Source organism: Triturus cristatus, chromosome 9 (assembly GCF_964204655.1).
Source record: "Triturus cristatus chromosome 9, aTriCri1.1, whole genome shotgun sequence".
NCBI classification, from domain to species: domain Eukaryota; kingdom Metazoa; phylum Chordata; class Amphibia; order Caudata; family Salamandridae; genus Triturus; species Triturus cristatus.
In genome coordinates, this window is record NC_140592.1 from 1,094,522,982 (window position 1) to 1,094,542,190 (window position 19,209).

Below are 19,209 nucleotides of genomic sequence, written 5' to 3' on the forward strand. Positions count from 1 at the left end.
GATGACGTCACACATTACATCATTCATGACATGGTCAGTGAATTCACTGATGAGATCTCAAATGACATCATTCAGTGACTGTTTCTATAAAGTTTAAATATGTTTTCTATATATGCCAAGGTGTATTGAAGAATGAGTGGGTGTATAAGTGTCTGGATGGAGGATTTAGTAGGTACGTCACTTGACTGTTTAAGTGAGTTATTACCTGTGTCTTATTGAAAGACATTCAGTTTGGTCACTAACCCATGCAATCAGTCTGTCTGCTGTTGTATAAGCTGCTCCATGGGTTGATTAGTAGCTACATGAGTGTCTATATGGGTTATTGATTGGTTGACAGAGTATTTGTATGGGTGCCTGTGTGGGTGCGTGGGAGGTGTGTGACTGTGCATACATGTCGGATTGATTCACTGGCTGTATGGGTTCAATAGTGCAGGTGGAAACATCTGTATGGGTGGGTCAGTGTGTGTATGGGTGTTACTGAGTGAATGAATGCCTCAGTGGTACATGTCCAAGTAACTACATATGTAAAAGGCAGTGTATGTGAGAGTTGGAGTATATAAATGACTATGTGAGTCAGTGATTGTGAGAATAGCTGTATAGATGAGTGTTTACTTGTATCAGTGATTTGTATAAGGGTAATTATGTGTCTGTTTCTGTTTGAATAAGTGATATGTTGTGTGTAACTCTATACGTCAGTAAATGGAAGTGTGATCGATTCTTTGCATGACTGACTAGGTGTGTGAGTAACTCCATGAATAGTTGGCGCTGTGTGAGTGTCTGTATAGGTGTATGAGTGCATATGATAGTGTTGTATTCATGAGTGACTGCATGTATGAGGGACTATATGGGTGAATGAGTGGGGGTGTCTAGATCTAGGAATCAGTATGTAGTAATTGGTATTGGTGTGTCGATGGTTTTGAGAATGGTACTCTATTATATTTTAGAGTGGATGTATCAAAAGTTATATTCAGGTGTGAGGAGGTGCATCAGATTTTCACGTGGATGTCATCAGTGATGTAATACGTGACGTCATCAGCAGTGCATTGTTAGCTGAACTAACAGGTGAACTTCTATGGTTTTCTATGGTTTTGTACGAGTGAAATGTCCAACTAAATATAACCTGTCAAACGTTTTTTCAGTGAATTTCTAAGGTATTTTAAATGTTAATTTCTATCTATAACGTGCCTGAAACCATGTTTTTTTTCCCTAGTGAATTTCAATTTTTTTGATTTTTTTTTTTTTTTTTTTTTTTTTTTTTTTTTTTAATGCTAACTTCTAATTATAATGCTCATCTAACCTATAGTTCCTTCTGACACCCAGGAAGGACACAACACCCACTGCCACAACCCTCAAGACCTCACCCCCCCCCCTCCCCCCCCCCCCCCCCCCCCTCCCCACCTCCCCACCTTCAAGCCCCTCTCCCTACTACCACCAAGGCATTGCAGAACAGGACGGCCAACCCTCCAAAAACCGCATGGTCCCTTAGCCATATAATAGCTCAATGTTGGGAAATGTGGCAATCGTTTTTTCAGTAGATCTGAATTTTTTTTTATATCGTAATTCCTAACTTTAATGTTCCTGAGACCTATATTTTTTTGTGAATTTAAAAGGTTATTTAAATACTAATTTCTAATACAATGTTCATATTTTGGTTTGAAGGTAATCACTAAGCACTAACCTCTGAAGGTGCACTACACTCTGGCATATCGCTAACATTTGTCTTCTACTTTATTTCTTGTGATATTTGGTGATGTTGTGTCGTCACTTTGTTTAAAATTATTACGTTGTTCCATTCATGCTTTTAAACTTCTTTAAATAATTTGCATCTGCCCCGCTTACCCGCACATAAAATTTGCTCCTTCACATCCCGCTGCTTTAGCGGGGAATCCAAAATCTTCGCGCTCCTCTTCCGCCATTGTTGGGGTAGGAATCTGGGGTCTGGTGCACTTCCAGGTTCGCGCTCTAGTGTTGCGGGCATTTGCACTTTCCTGCCTATTTAGAACAGGAAATGCAAGTGGGCGCGCCAGAGGCAAGCCCGTCTGTGCCCCGGATGCGCTCCGCGCCAGCCATGCTGCTCGTGGTAGTCTGAGTAGGATAAGATACTCCGGGGAACAGCTACTCGCCTTGGGTAAGAGGGATGCTGGGGGGGAATTATCACTCTCCTGCTGCTTTTACGAGACATGCAAGGAACACCTTAAATTGTGGGCTGATCAACTGTAGATCCCTTATAAAGCATTATCAAGAGATATCCAACATGGTAGAGGATATGGATTTGGATTTTCTTTTTCTTACAGAGACTTGGACCAGCATGGTTTCCTCGGTACAAATGGGCTTTGTGTGCCCAGACGTATATAAAATATTTCATAAACCGAGGGCTGGTGGGGTGGGTGGGGTGGTCGGGGGATTTTTAAGGAAAAATTGAACTTTCTACCTCTACAGGTAGATGTCATAGGGATGGAGATGCTGGGCTTCTCACTTCAGGAGACTAAGGGCAGATTACTTACGGCAGTGGTCTGCTATAGACCCCCAGGATCTAACGCACAATTTCAAACATTGTTTAATAAAATCACTGACCTGAGCATAACTCATTCTAGAATGATTTTACTAGGACATTTTAACTTATGGGACAATGGTAATTTAGATAATCACCTGAGAGAGCTTGGACACCTATGTGAAAATCTCAAATTACATCGATTGGTAACACAGCCCACTCACTCAGGAGGGCATATCTTTGACCTCTTGTTTGCAAACCAGGCAGAGACTTAAGTGGTTGACATACTGCCTCAGAATTGGACTGACCACTCTTAATTCATTTCCGTATTTCGATATCTAGTTTAGAGGATAACCACAATCAGCCGTTTTACCGAAAAGGAAGAGTGGTCCAAGTGAGTGAAAAATAGGACATACCCGACCTTCCCGAAACAGAATCTTTTCGCCTCCGCAGGTGAAAATTATCAAACCTATTGTGACTATAGAACTGGAACCCTTGATTTTAATAGCTCCAGTTAAACAACTTAAAAATAGGAGGAAAAAATCTGCTCCATGGTACAATGATGACTTGAAACAACTACGAGTAACTTGTAAAAAGGCCGAGAGGAAATGGAGGAGGGCAAAGAAAGAACTGAAATTAATACAGGCCCAGTATAAGGAGTCCATTCTCAAGGCCAAAGCAGATTTCTATGCCAACTCTATTCTGCAGGCACCAAACAGCACAAAAGCACTTTTTAATGTGTTCAGAGATCTTTCTAGCCCAGCTTGCATGGGCAGTAGGGTGGTCGCATCGCAGAAACTCTGCCATGAGTTTGGCATTTACTTTGAAGAGAACATAACTAAAATTGTTGGCAATCTACACCCTACTGTTACTGCTACTGTGGAGTGATAAGGATGACTCCACATGGAAGCCAGATGTAAGACCCCTGGTGGATTCTTCCCTGGAATTCTTTCAGGCTACTACTGGGGGACACCCCTGGTGACTTGTGAGGGAGCAGAAGTAAAAGAACCTAATGTCACTGCCTGAGTTCCACTTCAGTGCAGGTCCTTTAATCCCAAGCCCCTGTAATCTGGACAACAAGACTCTATGAGAGATTGTATCGAATGCTGCTGAAAGGTCAAGTAGCACCAAAAGTGCCGCTTGACCTTGATCCAGAGCCATCCTGATGTTATCCGTTACTTCCACTAAAGCTGTCTCTGTGCTATGTTTAGCACGAAAACCTGATTGGGAGATATTAAGTGCGCAAGTGGACTCAATAAATGCAGATGTATGCTTTTCAATGATCTTACTCTGTAGAGGAAGCAAAGAAATCGGACGGTAGTTGGCCAGTTCATCAGGAGAGATTTTTAGATTTTTACGGATGGGAATAATTTGAGCATGTTTCCAACTTTGTGGAATACTGCCAGATTTCAAAGAACTATTAATAATAGAGCATATGGGAGAAGCAAGCTGAGCTGCAAGTTTAGAAGCAATTTTGGCTGGAATGATATCAAGGGGGATCCAGATCTGGTACATTCCAGAAGAGATTGTACTTCTAAGATGGTAATATTGGGAAAAGAAAAGAAATTGAGTTTACACTGGCGAGATTAGAAGGGGCTGCAATAGACTGGAATGGAAGTATTGCAAAGGGTAATTTTTTGATCAATATTTTCAACCTTTTGTATAAAAAAGGAGGAGATACTATCGCATAATATTTGAGAAGAGATGTCCCCAGTTTCGCAGGATTTAGGATTGGTAAAATCCCGTACAATTTGAAAAAGCATTCTGGAGTTATTACCTGCATGCTCCAGTATAGATGCAATGTGCATTTTACGAGCCTTTTTAACATTATTGTGATAGTTGGCTATTGCCGCCTTATAGATGGACTTAGCTTGCTCATTATGCGAATGTCGCCAAATACGCTCTAGCTTCTTACAAGAGCTTTTCTCCTCACGCAAGACAGACTAATACCAACCGGTGGAGGTGTTTTTAGGAGGGTGAGTGAGCGGTTTCAAAGGGACTACTTTGTCAAATAATTTGATCACAATAGAATCAAAAAGATTGAGTAGCTGATTAACATCACAATGCATACTATCCCAGTCCCACATCGAAAAGAGCAAGGCAAAATGATTAGCAGTCAGTTTATGCCAAGGTCTATACTGTCGAGTGGCTGGGTTATTAGTTGCAGCAGGAATATGATCAATAGGACCAAAAAGTTGAAAGTTTATTAATGAGTGATCGGACCATATGAGCGTTTAAGTATCACCACATTTAATGTCCTGTGAATTGGCAAAGATAAGATCCAAGGTATGACCTGCAATATGAGTAGGAGCAGAGTTGATTTTAACCAATCCACAAGCCGCCAGATCTTGCAGGCATAGTCTTGCGTCTTGATTAGATATATCTTCGCTATGGATATTAAAATATCCAAGCAGAAGAAATTTACGTGAGGCAATTATATAAGGAGAAATAAAATCTAGCAGCTGACTGGTGAAATCTAATACAGAACCAGGCGGTCTATAGACCAAGGCGCCTTTCCAACTACAGCGTGCGGAGAGATCCAGTCTAAAGACAAGGCATTCAAATGCTTCGGTCTCTGTCTGATCCAGTATGGTAGCTGTTAACTCCTCTTTATATATTAAGGCTATACCTCCACCCATTTTGCCTATTCTGTCCTGTCTCAGTATCCGATAACCCTCCGGGATAGCCAAGGCAATGGCAGGGGTGGAGGCAGGTTTAAGCCAGGTCTCAGTAACGAAACCTATATCGGGCTTTAAGTCAGTCAAGACATCCCATATGTCTGTGGCATGTTTTGAAAGCGATCTAACATTAGCCAAAAAACTGTTCCACTCACGATTATTCCCTGTGGGAAATGGAAGATTAGGAGGATTATAATTCAGAGATTCAAATAAAGTTTTACAATCAAGCTGTGGTACAGTAGGCAAGGAGGGGCGAGGGCAAGTCATACTCTGAAATCTACAAACCCGACATCAGAAAGGACCCTCCAATATTCGATAGGAAGGAGGCAGAGCTTTACAACAAGCAGGTTTGAGATCCATCAAATACTCGCGCGAATATCTACACAGTGAATTATCAATAAGTGTTATAGGTGGTAATAAACTACCAGAAATCCTGGCTACTGGCGCGGACGTGCGCAGACGGGCTTGCCTCTGGCGCGCCTCCGGTGCGCCATCGGCGCGCTTGCATGAGCCTGCCTAAAAAGCCCCAACTGTTAGAGCGCTAACCAAGATGGCGGGCAAAAGTGGCACAATCCCCAAAGCGAGCCAAGGAAACTCGCTAAATAGCGAGGTGTGTAGCCAAATTTTAAGTGCAAGTAAGCGGAAGATAGATTCGTTTTTGTTTTAAAAACAGCTGCAGAACATAGAATAAAATACAATGGTGCACAAACAGATACTGCCAGCAAATACCTTTCCTCGTATTAGGAGAGGGGAGGGGCCGGAGTATCACTAAGGGTACACAACGAGCAGCTACAGTGTACAGCCTTCAACATGCATCACTCGCGCCAAAGGTGTCATCTGTTGTGCTGCACGCTTGCATGAGCCTGCCTAAAAAGCCCCAACTGTCAGAGCGCTAGAGCGCTAACCAAGATGGTGGCCAAAAGTGGCGCAATCCCCAAAGCGAGCCAAGGAAACTCGCCAAATTTTAAGTGCAAGTAAGCGGAAGATAGATTCGTTTTTGTTTTAAAAACAGCTGCAGAACATAGAATCTTATTTGTCGGGAAGACAACAGGCTGTATCTCTGGCTCCGTTCACCTCCGATAAGTCTTGAGTACACCACGGGGTGCCACAGGGCTCGGCGATCAGCCCTGTTCTTTTCAACATTGATTTATGCCCTCTGTTCCCCATCATTAAATCGTATGGAATCTACCTGGTCAACTATGCGGATGACACCCAACTGGGATTTTCCCTCGAGGGGAAACTAGCGATATCCATGGACACTTTCCAGGAGTGTATGCACCAAACTGCTAGTTGGCTCAGAAAAAATTCCATGCAGTTCAATGGGGGGGGGGGGGGGGGAAACGGAGGTGGTGTACTGTCCTGCTACTAGAATATCTCGACCTATACCGGCGGAGTTTAGGCTCACCCCTAAGGATGAACCCCTGATCCCTGTCAAAACGGTGCGTAATTTGGGGGTCATGGTGGACGACCATCTCCAAATGGAATCACAGGCCAACAAAACTGCTGGTGTCTGTTTCTCTTTACTACGCATGCTTCGGAATGTTCTTCCGCTGCTACCAGAGGATTCTCGCTCACTTTTAGTAAGGAGCACAATTCTGAGCAGACTGGACTACTGCAATTCCCTGTATTTAGGAGCACCGCAATATAGCTTGCAGGGCTTGTACAGAGTCCAGTCTACAGCAGCTAAGCTGGTACTAAATAGACAGCGTAGGTCCTCTACGACATTGGTTCTGAGAGACCTACATTGGCTGCCTATTGAGGAGAGAATTGGTTTCAAATCTCTCTGCATTGTACACAAAGCAGTAAATGACCTCGGTCCATCTTCCTTGCAGAAGATGTTCATCTGGTATACTCCTGGGAGGCATATTAGCTCCTCGTACAAGTCTGATCACAACCACCAAATTAAAAAAATATAAGATGGGGGGGGGGGGGCAGAGCGTTCAGCGTGGCCGCTGCGCGTCTTTGGAATGACCTGCCTCAGAACCTTAGACAGGTTAGTTCTTTGACCTGTTTTAGGAAGGATCTGAAAACCTGGCTATTTCCTAGGGGCGAGTGATAGATCCCTTCATTGACAACTGGTCTCTACTGTTGTAGTGAGTAATCCTTCAATCGAAGCGCCAGGATACCCGTAGGGTGACAGTTCGTGCTATACAAATTTCTTTTCAATTCAAACAAAACCTATGTTTCTCTCAGTAATTTTGAAAAAATATATATTTTGTATCTTTAATATTCTAAATAGTTTTTAAAAAAAAAATTAATTTGTTTTTTAAACTACATATTGTCATAGACCTACTAATCAAGCAGCTCCGACACCCAAGAACCCCACAACACCCTCCACCACCCCCAGGAACCCCCCTACCCCTGAGGCAGCGCAGAACAAGACAGCGAGCTTTCCGAAAACGGCATGGCCCCTCAGCCACACAATAGCTGAATATTAGGACAGGTGTGAACTACCTATAGGTGAAGGAAGCAATTCACCCATGAATAACCATGCACACAATGCAAAGTGTAGCGGTGATGTGCTAGACACATCCCAGTATGCAAAACACACACCTCTCCATGTGCACAAATACTACTGGTTCTTGTAGTGTTGTGGACAGTGGACCCAACCATGTTACGTCAAACACTAGGGAAGATCTCAGTCATGTAGCTGTATCATTTACCCCCCCACCTGTAAGCATAACTGGAGTGGGCTGGTCCGACGTACACCACTTCCGCGTAGGAGTGAATAAATAAGATGGGGCTCTGGGCGTGGTTCACTTGTGAACTGTGAAGACCAACGACTGTGCCAGAGTGGCGGGCCTCACCCTACCACGAGGCTGCCGCCTTGACCGCTGGTCTCCTCGACACAGGCCCCCTGCGAACCCAGTGGCACAGTACCGCAGGCTTATGTCTGTACAGACTACTGCCTTTGATCTACACTGCGGACAGCAGGCATCACAATTCACATGGAGTAGCGATTGCACATGACGCAGTCCAGTACACAAGATACATAGCTCCCAGTGCGGCCCTCTCGGACCACGCATCATTGCAGGGTGCGCACATGCTGAGCGGCAAAGGTACCACTAACTTAGTGCACCACAAGTCATCGACACGTGGCCTTACTGAGGCAGAATTGAATAGACAAAAGACATTGCTCCAAGTGCGAACCCCCCCCCCCCCTCCCCCTCCCTCCGGACTATGCATCATCGCAGGGTACATACACGCTGAGCGCCAAAGGTACTACTAACTCAGTGCACCATAAGTCATCGCAAGGAAGAGTTAACAGTTTTATGTCAGCAGTGAGGCATACCATCACTCTAAAATCACCCAAAAATACTTGATATAAAAAGAACAGAAGAATCGAAATACATCAAGGATTACAATCCAGTAATTTTGAAGATGTGGGATGCAAATATGGACATACAATATGTTGCAGATAACTCAATTGCTGTTCCTTGCATACTATCCAAATAGGTTTTCCAGGTATGGACTTTTATGTCTATATGAAATACTGCAACGTTATAGTTTTAGAAACCTTTTTACAGAAAAAATAAATTAAGGGAAATGTGCTGTAATTGGATCTGATGAATGTTTCGTAAAGAATGCCAAAGGAAATTTGATTAATCACAGGAAATTAAGTTGTGATACTCCAGATTAGAGTTTTTCTATTTAGCTCTTCTGCAACTCTTCAAACCTTGGCGGACTGAAATGGAATTACTTTGAGATTTTGACTGCTATGAAGATTCTTTCAATGCATGTAAAGACATTGCTACCAATGCTGCCTGCCCAGACCATGCATCATCGCAGGGTGCGCACACGCTGAGTGCTTCAGGTGCCACTAACTCACTGCACCACAAGTCAATGCCACATGGCCTTATTGAGGCAGAATTCAATAGTCAAAAGACATTGGTCCGAGTGCGGCCCCCCGGACCACGCATCATTGCAGGTTATGTACACGCGCCGCGCCAAAGGTACTTCTAACTCGTTGCACCACAAGTCATCGCCACGTGGCCTTATTGAGGCAGAATTCAACACAAGCCGGCGACACGTGGTGCCACTAACCCTGTTCAACACAAGCCGATCCCACATGTGGAACTGAGTCCTGAATGGCAGTGACCCCAACTTCGTGGCAGCGACCACAGCACCAGACTCCCTTCAGTTTTATTTGTTGTTTTGTAAAATATTTTATATGTAAATCTATACATGACTAAGATTCTTGTTTGTCCAACCGCACAGGGACCCTTCCGGGCCCAAGAAGGTTGTTGGGGGTATGTTGGTAATGTGGGAAGAACGTGTGGTAACTCCTGATGTGGGGAGGCAGCGTGAAAGGGGTAGCTCACAGAAAGAACACTGGTATGTTTTCAGAAATGCCTCGGACAGATGCCAGCTGACGGACTGAATCACGAAATGGCTTTTCAATGCTTATGTAGTGTGTTGCTGATGCCACTAACCTGTGGTAGATCTCCAAGCTCAATCCACAGGAGCGACGAGAATTTCCTCACACTCCTAAAGCCCATCTATGGGTGAGAAGATTCAAGATACTCACACCCCTCAGATTGACTATCGGAGCTGTGGGGATCAGAAGCCTGGACAAATATACTTCAAATCCCCCAGCTGATTCCCTCGGAATGACCAGAGAAGGACAACCTGCAGGGGAAACAAGGAAGATAACATTAGGAAACTACCTCCCCTCCCTTATAACAATAGACATCAAGAGTAGACTCAGTGCTTCATCGTTTACGAAATGCTGCCCATTGCCACTATAAGTCATATCTGTAATGTTATTCATATAAAAGTAAAAGACTGTCACTGTTGACTGACTGATACATTTCAAATTTGCTGCAGTCATCAATAAAGTTTGTTATAAAAAAGAGTAGACTCAGTGCTGGCTTTTTAGAAGACACACGGTCTCTTACCGGCTGGACATCTCCTGATGCCAAAGGAAAACCCCAATGATTCAGCAGTGCGCGTTCGATTCCCTCCTGAGGCGGAAGCCGGGAGGTAGCTGTGCCATTTTTAATTATTGTGTGCTCTTTACTTTGTATTGCTGTGTGTGTAACGTGTGGCTTGACTGACAAAGCCTTTTACTTTGCACCCTTAAATCCGCTATCCCCCACCCCGCTTGGACCCCCTAGCGCGATCTCAGCACCTCCTCACCTCCAGATCTGCACGCTTGCCGGGTCTGTCCCAGCCAACTTGGGCGCTGAGGACACCTTCCATCCCCGGGCGTGATTAAAACCGCGGCGGCCATTTTTGGTTGGGGAAAGCGTCAGACGCTCCCCAGTGGACCGTATAAAAGAGGAAGGCCATGCCTCCGCGCAGCGGACGCGAGCCGCGGTCGTGCCGGAGTCGCGCCTGAGTCCTGCCCGTCTGCGCCCGTCAGCGCCAGGAAGGTGCCAGGGCCCAGGTATACTTCCCGCCAACAAACACACCCTGGTATGTCAAGGGATCGCGTACTTGCTTTTAACAAACACCCTACACTCTGCAACAACGCACTTAATCCCGACACATGGGTAGGCCCTGTCGGCAGTCGGTACTGTAAAGCCATATGCGCCCCGGAACCAGTACCCAATGCTAACACACGCCCTTCTGTCCTGCAAGGGGGGCTCATTGTCTCATAGGTCACTGTGTAAAAACGCCCTGCACATTCATGACTTGATCACAGAGGGGGACTTAGATTGGCTCCTCATCACAGAAACCTGGCTTAAGGCATGGTGCAATCCTGATATAGCACTGGCCGTCCCGCAAGGTTTTCTAATTCAACATCTGGATAGACAGAATAAACGGGGAGGGGGCCTGGCCATCATCCATCGTGATACCCTGAAATGTACTACATTTGAGTTACCAGACATTAGGGGAGCAGAGGCCTTGGCCTTCTGTTTACATATCCATGATTCTTTCACATTTTCTGGTGCCCTGATATATCGTCCTCCGGGCCAACCTAATGATTTCCTGGATAGCGTTGGTGACGTTCTGAGCGAGCTTACGGTCAGATTCGCTCACTTTACGCTACTGGGTGATCTCAATCTCCATCTGGACTCCCTGGAAGGACCAGGAGTAGCCTGCTTCATGGATATAATTAACATCCTTGGCCTGAAACTGTTGACACGGGAACCCACTCATACTTCAGGACATATATTGGACTGTATCTGTTCTAACTGATGCTATGACAATTAAACCCCCCAGTACCCAAACCTGGTCAGACCATAAATTTGTCCCATTTGACTTGTCACTGGGGAACAATGCCCCCAGCTTAATCGCTAGGAAAATCACCAGGAGCTCTAAACCCGACTGGAAAAAAACACTTATCCAGCCTGATCTCCTAGAGAAAGTAACAAGTAGCAAACCGACACTAACTGGCCACACCCCAATAGACAATCAGTTGTTTTGTGAATGGATAATCTCACTTAACAAATCCTCTGATCCAACAAGCTTAAACAATAATCGCCGATCCACTAAAAACAAAAAGAGTGCCCCATGGTTCTCATTCGCGCTAAAATTGGAACTAGGCGAAGTTAGATCACTAGAACGCCGCTGGCACAAACTATGAGGCTAACGACTGTCTCCTCTATAAAACAGCACGGAGACAGTACCATATTTAAATCAAGCGGGCTAAACAAGCCTACTACCTAGAGGCAATCTCCTCCTCAGAGAATGGCCAAAAAGCAATTTTTAAAATTGTTAACAGGTTCACTAACCCCAAGGTTCTCTCACAGGAAATCCCACCATCCCTGTCTCTATGTAATTCCATTGCCAACTTTTTTGAAAAGAAAATCCAAGATCTGGTCAAGGATTTCCCAAAACCTATATTGACCACCGTAGAAACTGGTATGAGTGAGCCAATCCAGGAAAATATCAACATGCCCTGCCTAAATGTATTTACCCCCATCTCCCTAGAAGAGTCATCAGGCTATTCTCCTGAGTAAATCCGGATCCCCTTTCGACCCCTGCCCCCCCTCGTTCCTACAAGCTTTGGTTAACGAGGTAAACCCTATCATCAATACCATTATTAATTCTTCACTTTCCTCGGCTGAAATCCCTAGTGAATGGAAGTTAGCAGCTGTCAAGCCCCTCCAAAAAAAGCCCCTGCCTGACCCGACCATCCTCTCTAACCTCCGTCCCATCTCGCTGCTCCTGCTGTTGTTTAAATTGACGGAAGCATTTGTCAAACAACTTACAGAATTTTTGGAAAAAAACATCTTGCATGCCAACCAATCTGGCTTCAGGGCTAATCATTCAACCGAATCTGCCCTTCTATTCACAGCAGAGACCCTGCGTATGGCTCTGGACCAAGGGAAGAAGGCTGTCCTGATCTTGCTTGATCTGTCGGCAGCCTTCGACACGGTCTCGCACTCCATCCTGAGTGATCGTCTTTTCAACTCCGGAATAAGAGAGGTGGCGTTGACTTGGTTCAAGAACTTTCTTGGCCACAGACGTCCAGTTACAGTGCTAGGGGAATTCAGCTCCGAGGAAAAATACATCAGCGCAGGGGTCCCACAGGGCTCTAGCCTTAGCCCTGTACTTTTCAACCTATATATGGTTCCCCTGATCAAGCGGATTTCTTCCTATCAGATCAGCACAATCTCATACGCCGACGATGTGCAGCTCATTCTGGTGTTGGACAGAGAGCTGCCTGGAGCTGAAGAGAACCTTAAAAACTGCCTCACTGCCACTTTTGAGTGGATGAAGTGCAACCATCTTAAATGCAACTCAGGGAAAACAGAAATCTTGCCTTTCGGCCCACAAAATTTGTTTTCTCCCAAACAATGGTGGCCTGAAGACGCCGAAGCCCCCCCCAAACACCATCTCCTCTGCCCGTAACCTAGGCATCAAGTTCGATGATGCTTTATCTTTTAAGCAACAGGCAGTGGCCGTGGCAGGCACTTGCTTTCATATCATTAGAACCCTCAAAGTTCTTTGATCTCCTTCCCCTTCCAGCAAGGAAAGCGGTAGCGGTTGCACTTATAACATCCAGGCTGGACTACTGTAACAGCCTGTATGCAGGAGCAAATAAATCTGTACTCCACCGACTACAGATGGTCCAGCACGCAACCGCCCGTCTAGTCCTGGGCTGGCCTAGGAAGTCTTCGGCCTCGGCAGCCCTCACTATTCTCCACTGGTTACCAATACATAAGCGTATCCTCTTCAAAATCCTGGTAATCACTTTCAGAGCCTTTCACTCGCGAGGACCCAGGTATTTGTCGAACAGCTTCAGGCGCTATCATCCTGCCCGCAGCCTAAGGTCCTCTAATCAAAATCTCCTAGTGATCCCTAAATTCAGGCTCTCCGGCAAGGACGGGAAATCCCTCGCTTTAATCGGCTCCATGGCATGGAATAAATTGCCGCCGCAGCTTCGGCAAATTTCAACAGAAAAACTCTTCAGGAAAGCCCTGAAGACTTGGGTCTTCTCCCTTACAGACACTACATACAAAGCCTTGGTATAATATGCACAGGATCCTTCGAACAACAGCAGTAGCCAACATGTTCCATCTATGTTGACATCTAGCGCCAAGATGCTCCCTGGAGTGATAGCTGCGCTATATAAATGTACCTTCCATTCCATTCCAGTGCAGGTATAACATTCAGTATTAAATCCAGGGAGGGCAGACTAGGTATAGCAGCCTAGAGCAGAGACAAAATGAGGACTGCAATGCTCTGTTAACACTTCTACACAGAGTTTTACTTCGAGCGCTTTTACCCCAAAACACGAGGGGGAAAGGAAAAGGGCGGGTAAGTGCTCCACAAAGCAAAAGTATATTATAACCCTCTTTACAGACTTTAAGGGTAGTGAAATAACAAACCATCTCGCAATGAGCGCTTACAACATACACTGTACTTCTGGCCAAAATAAGGAGGGAGAAACGCGTACTGCGCGTGTAAGGAATTACCGTAAAACTCGCACTGCCTGAAAACGGGCTACAATGTATCCGATATTGCAACAATGGAAAACAAATGTGTCTGCGTCTTCCTCAGGAAACAGGGTGCGGCTGCGGGTTCAGGATATGTAAACACCCGCGGGAAGTCAGAACTCTGCCGCAGCGTAAGGCATATCAGCTGTGGCCTGAGTCTGATATAATGCGGGCAGCCAAAAGACACCGTCTACGAGAAGGGACGGTAGCAAACGAAGTTTGGGAAGGGGTTGTCAGGAATTCAGGGCACCGCTACAGGGAGAGGAAACACTCAGGAGACAGAAGGAAGGGGCGTGGAGTCAGGTTGCAGGAAACCGAAAGCCAAGCAACGGCTTCTCGGCGAATCAGGATATTTAAAGGAAGGGAGTCTCTACAAACTCCATCTCCGTGATAGCGGCAAGGGACCTGCTCCAAAGTGTGTACTACTACAAAGCAAGCACTCAGCCCTCCCATAACTCCAAGGGACTATGCAGGAGGCCTGATGTCTAACATGATGTTACTAATGAACAGTTCGCACCCAGGCTCGCAGAGTGACAACTGCGGCCCGTCGGCTTGACTCAGACGCAGAACTACGAGCCATCCACTCCCAAAGGAACAGCAGCGTAGTAGCTCGCAGAGGTACAGGCACAGCAGCGTACCAGCTTGCACAGGTAGAGAGCTGCAAGCCGACGGACTGGCTTCTAACGGCTTAGCTGCAAAGGGGTGATGTTGGGCACAAGAAGCGTGAAAGGGTTATCTTCCTACTGCTGTCCTGGAGTGGAAGTCGTACTACCTGGCGCTCACCTGTTTCTCCTTTTATTGTTAATAAATCTTAAACCTTAACTGCATCCAAATCATCATTACACAGAGCTCCGCTATATTAAATTGCCCCGTAACCTTTCTTTTATATTTTCATTCGATGCGAGACACAAGATGGCTGCTAACGCTTCCTGGTTTGAAGTGTCAGCAGCCAATCAGACACAAGCTCATGCTCAGCAGTTGGGCACCGTCCAGATATATATATTTTTTTCCTTTAATATCTCAAAACACTACTGAACGGATTTACACCATTTCTACAAAAGTGTGCTTTCTGGACCAAGACCTTTCCCCCTGCCAAATTTGGCGTAATTCCGTTCAGCAGTTTCACCTGTAGCCTTGTCTTAACTTTTGTATGGAAAATTCATTGAGAACATGTTTTGGGACTAATGATCAGGGAGGGTTCTTCATTTGGAGTTGTAGGTCTGTCCCAACATTTTCTAGATGCGTTAGTTATGTGCCGAAGGAAGACCGATGTTATCCATTCTTCTTGTGATACCTAGCCAGCTCCACCAGGTATGGCAGGCGAATTTAGGGGACCCATTTCATTCGGAGAGAATCTGTTTGAACTCCATAAGGAAAGCAGGCGATGCAGTGAAGATCCTTAGTAACATGGTAGAGGGGGGATTAGTGACATTTGTATCCCAACAAGTTTGTGAATCAGGGATTGTATTTGGGATCAAAGAGGGGAGAAGTATTTGTAGTCATGGGCTGAGGTGCTTGTTGGAGATTTGCAATTCCAACAGAGGTTGGAATCAATGACGCAGTTGAGAAATTCTAGAGTGTCCAGTATGTGTTATGTAGTGACCATAATTTGGTTAGTGCAATTGATTGTGACATTTTATCTTTGAAGAGGGAAGACCAGATCTTTTTTAAGCATGGTAGTAGGAAATGGTTATTCCCAGAGGATTGAAGTGAATGCCAAGCCCTGATTGATTTGTGTTGTGAGGTATGTTTTTGAAGATTTTAGATGTGTAGATTTTTGAGGCATTGAGTTTTGATAAGAAGTCAGGAGATTAGGAGAATGGATTGAGTCAAACTTTCTAAGCAGGACTTTAAATTTGAGGAATTTATAGAAATCAATATTGGAGAGGTGCAACATAGATTCGATTTCAGTAAAGATTTTAGGAGAGGAGGTGTTACCTAGGTCCTCATCAAGATTGATACCTTTTGATGCTCAATTTCCCAGTATAGAGTGTGGTTGTCCATCTTAATGTATTTATTGTGCTTGAGGGAGGCCATATGTTGGTTTCATTTTCTGATCAATTTGTATTGGACAGTGGGTATAATTCTATGATAAGAAATCTGTGGCTCGAAGTCTGACTGGATTAGGAAAGATTTTTGTGAGCGGTACCCCTGCGTGCCAGTGCGTGGCGTCATTCGGGGGGTCGTTGGCACCAGAATTGACGTGAGCAATGACTATATAGGCATCACCCCAGCATGCTGACATCCGTTCTTTTCCTACCGTGCCAGTCAGCGCAGATCTGGAGAGAACTACCCCCAGTCAGTTTTTGGGATGACAGAAGATTTCGATGTCTGCAGATGAGCTGAAACCACCATCACAGCAGCAGGAGAGGGTTTTACACACACACACACACACACACACACACACACCCCTCCCCCCCCCCCCCCCCCCACCACTGCTCTGCAATCATGCGTGGAGATTGAGCGGCAACAGTTGACAGCTTTTGACCTTACGCCTGAAGTCTAATGTCACTTTGCCAGCCAGGCGTCCCTCAAGCATGCCTGCCATTGGGGCATATTTGTGGTATGGTGTGCAGGGAAACACGTTGGCCCCATTTCTGTCCCACTTTCTTAGGTCCTTCTGTTTAGTCTCTGTTGCCCATCAGGGCTCAACTTTGGGCACCTTAAAATGCCATCTTTATTCTACTCTGCGTTTTATGTGGTTGCCTGATCAGCCATCCCTTTTCAAGTCCCCTATTGTACATAGGTTTCTGAAAGGTCTCTAACTTTTGTTCCCGCTTTAATCGTGCCTCAGTGGAACCTCAATTTAGTTTTGACTGTCCTGATGTGTGCTCCTTTTGTGCTGCTCTACAACTATCCTCTTGGACTTCTAACTAGCAAGACATCCTCTCTAGTGGCACCAACATCTGCCTGGAGGAAGAGCGAACTCCAGGCTACCTGCTGGTCCTAAGCACTGTAGCTTCCTTCCTATCAAAGAAGGTCACTCCCCTTCACGTAGGCCAGTCCATCACCACGCTTTCCTTTTATGCTTTGCCTCATCCCTCTAAAGAAGAGGAGCGACTCCACCTGTTGGACTCAAAAAGAGTGTGGTCGTTCTACCTTGAATGCACGAAAGAGTTTTGGGAGGATGAACAAATCTTCGTGGGGTATGTCAGAGCCCAGAAAGGGAAGGCGGGACAGAAATGAACCATCTCCAGACGTATCAAAATCTTCTACGCATTGGTCAAAAAGGAACCCCCTAAGAGTTTGCATGCTCATTTCACCAGAGCCAAATCTGCGACCACTGCATTAGCACGCAGCGCTCCTGTCCTGAACATCTACCAGACGGCAACGTGGGAATCTCTGTACACAATCACCAAGCACTACTGCTTGGACAGTCTGGTACGTAGAGATGGGCACTTTGCCCGTTGCGTCTTTAAGGACATTTTATGGTATAAATCTTTTATTGGCATTTCAAAAGTATACAACAAGGCTCCACACCAAGTAAATAACAACCCCTTGCTCAGTCTCTGAATGGTGGACAGGTCCCACACTTCTCTGCCGTAGTCTAAAGCAAACGTGGACCAATCTGGAGACTCCATTGTAATCCCCCATTAGATGCTGTGGAGCAAACTATATATCGAAAATAAAACCCCCCTCCCGTACCCAACCCACCCCCTCCCCCGTTCCACGTCCATCTGACCCCCTTCCCCCACTGTCTCAGCCGCTCCCAAGCCCTGTCCGGTCCGCGGTCAGCCTCAGCAGGCGCAGATAGCGAGGACAAGTAACCTCCCTGAACTCGGAGGACAAAAATGCCAGAAAGGGAATCCACAACTCCCCATATTTGGAGCCCTCCCCGGTTAGTGTGAGTTTTTCCATACCTAGGACATGCCACAATCGGTATAGCCAACCCGTAAACGTTGGTGTGTTGGGAGTGCGCCAATGAGCAAGTATTATGTGTGTCGCTGAACCCAACGCTATGGCAATCTGTCGTCCCCTACGCGATTTGAGCGGGTATGTCAAAGGGTTTGGGAGGCCCAGCAATGTGTACGCCGGGAAGCGTGGTATCATAGTGTCAAAATGCTTGTCCACCTCGTCGAGCACCTGGGTCCAGTATGGCCGAACACACTCACAATCCCAAAGCAGATGGGTCAAGGTGCCTATCTGCCCACATCCCCTCCAACAGTGTGCATCTCTCTGCCCATCTATCGCATTTAAGCGCTCCGGAGTGTAATACCAGTAGGTCGCAATCTTTGTGAGGGTGTCCGTGAGTCCCATGTGGTACGCTGAGTGTCTGGCCCTGTAGTATATCCCACCCCCCGCCTCGTGAGACAAATTCCTACCGAGCTCCCTTTCCCAACGTGTTCCTCCTGCATTGTAAGTGTGCGCGAATCGCAGTTGGAGCATTCTGTACAGATCAGAGATTAGCTGCTTATCAGATGATCGTGTTATTAACCATCGCTCATACTGGGAGAGCCGCCGGTCTGCAAATGGGCGGACCCGCCCATCGAGTGCCCAATGACGGCCCTGGAGGTATCAGATCCGCTCCTTCTCCGTTAACCTGTAGTCCTGCCTGAATTGTTGGAACGGGTGCACCCCCTCTGCATCATACATATGTTAGAGGAAACGGCAGCCCGCCGGTTTCCACCGGCTGAAGGCCGCCGAGTCCATTCCAGGAGTGAATTCCGGATTGTCGAACAGGGGTGTGAGCGGGGAGGGCAAGGTGGTGAGATCATGAGAGACGTTAGTTCGATCCCAGATTTCTAAGGGAACGCGAGTGATGTGGGAGGCGTAGAGACTGGGGGGCCTGTGTTGCTTCCGCAGGAAGGGGATTTCTTGTAGAGGCCGGGCTGCTACGGCTTGGTCTTGAAACAGCCAATGTTTCTCCGACTCCCAGCGGCTCCACTCCACCAGATAGCGTAACTGTGCGGCCCGGAAATAAAGCTGAAGATCAGGGATCCAGAGTCCCCCGGTTTCAGGTGCGAGTGTGGACAATGACCTCTTCATGCGCGGCTTCCGCCCGTTCCAAATGAACTGGGCCAACTCTGATTGAGTCTGCTGGAGCCACCCCACCGGCGGATACAGAGGAATGGTGCGAAAGAGGTAGAGGATCTGTGGTAATATGGTCATCTTGACTGCCGCGACCTTGCCCAACCACGAGAGGGGATAG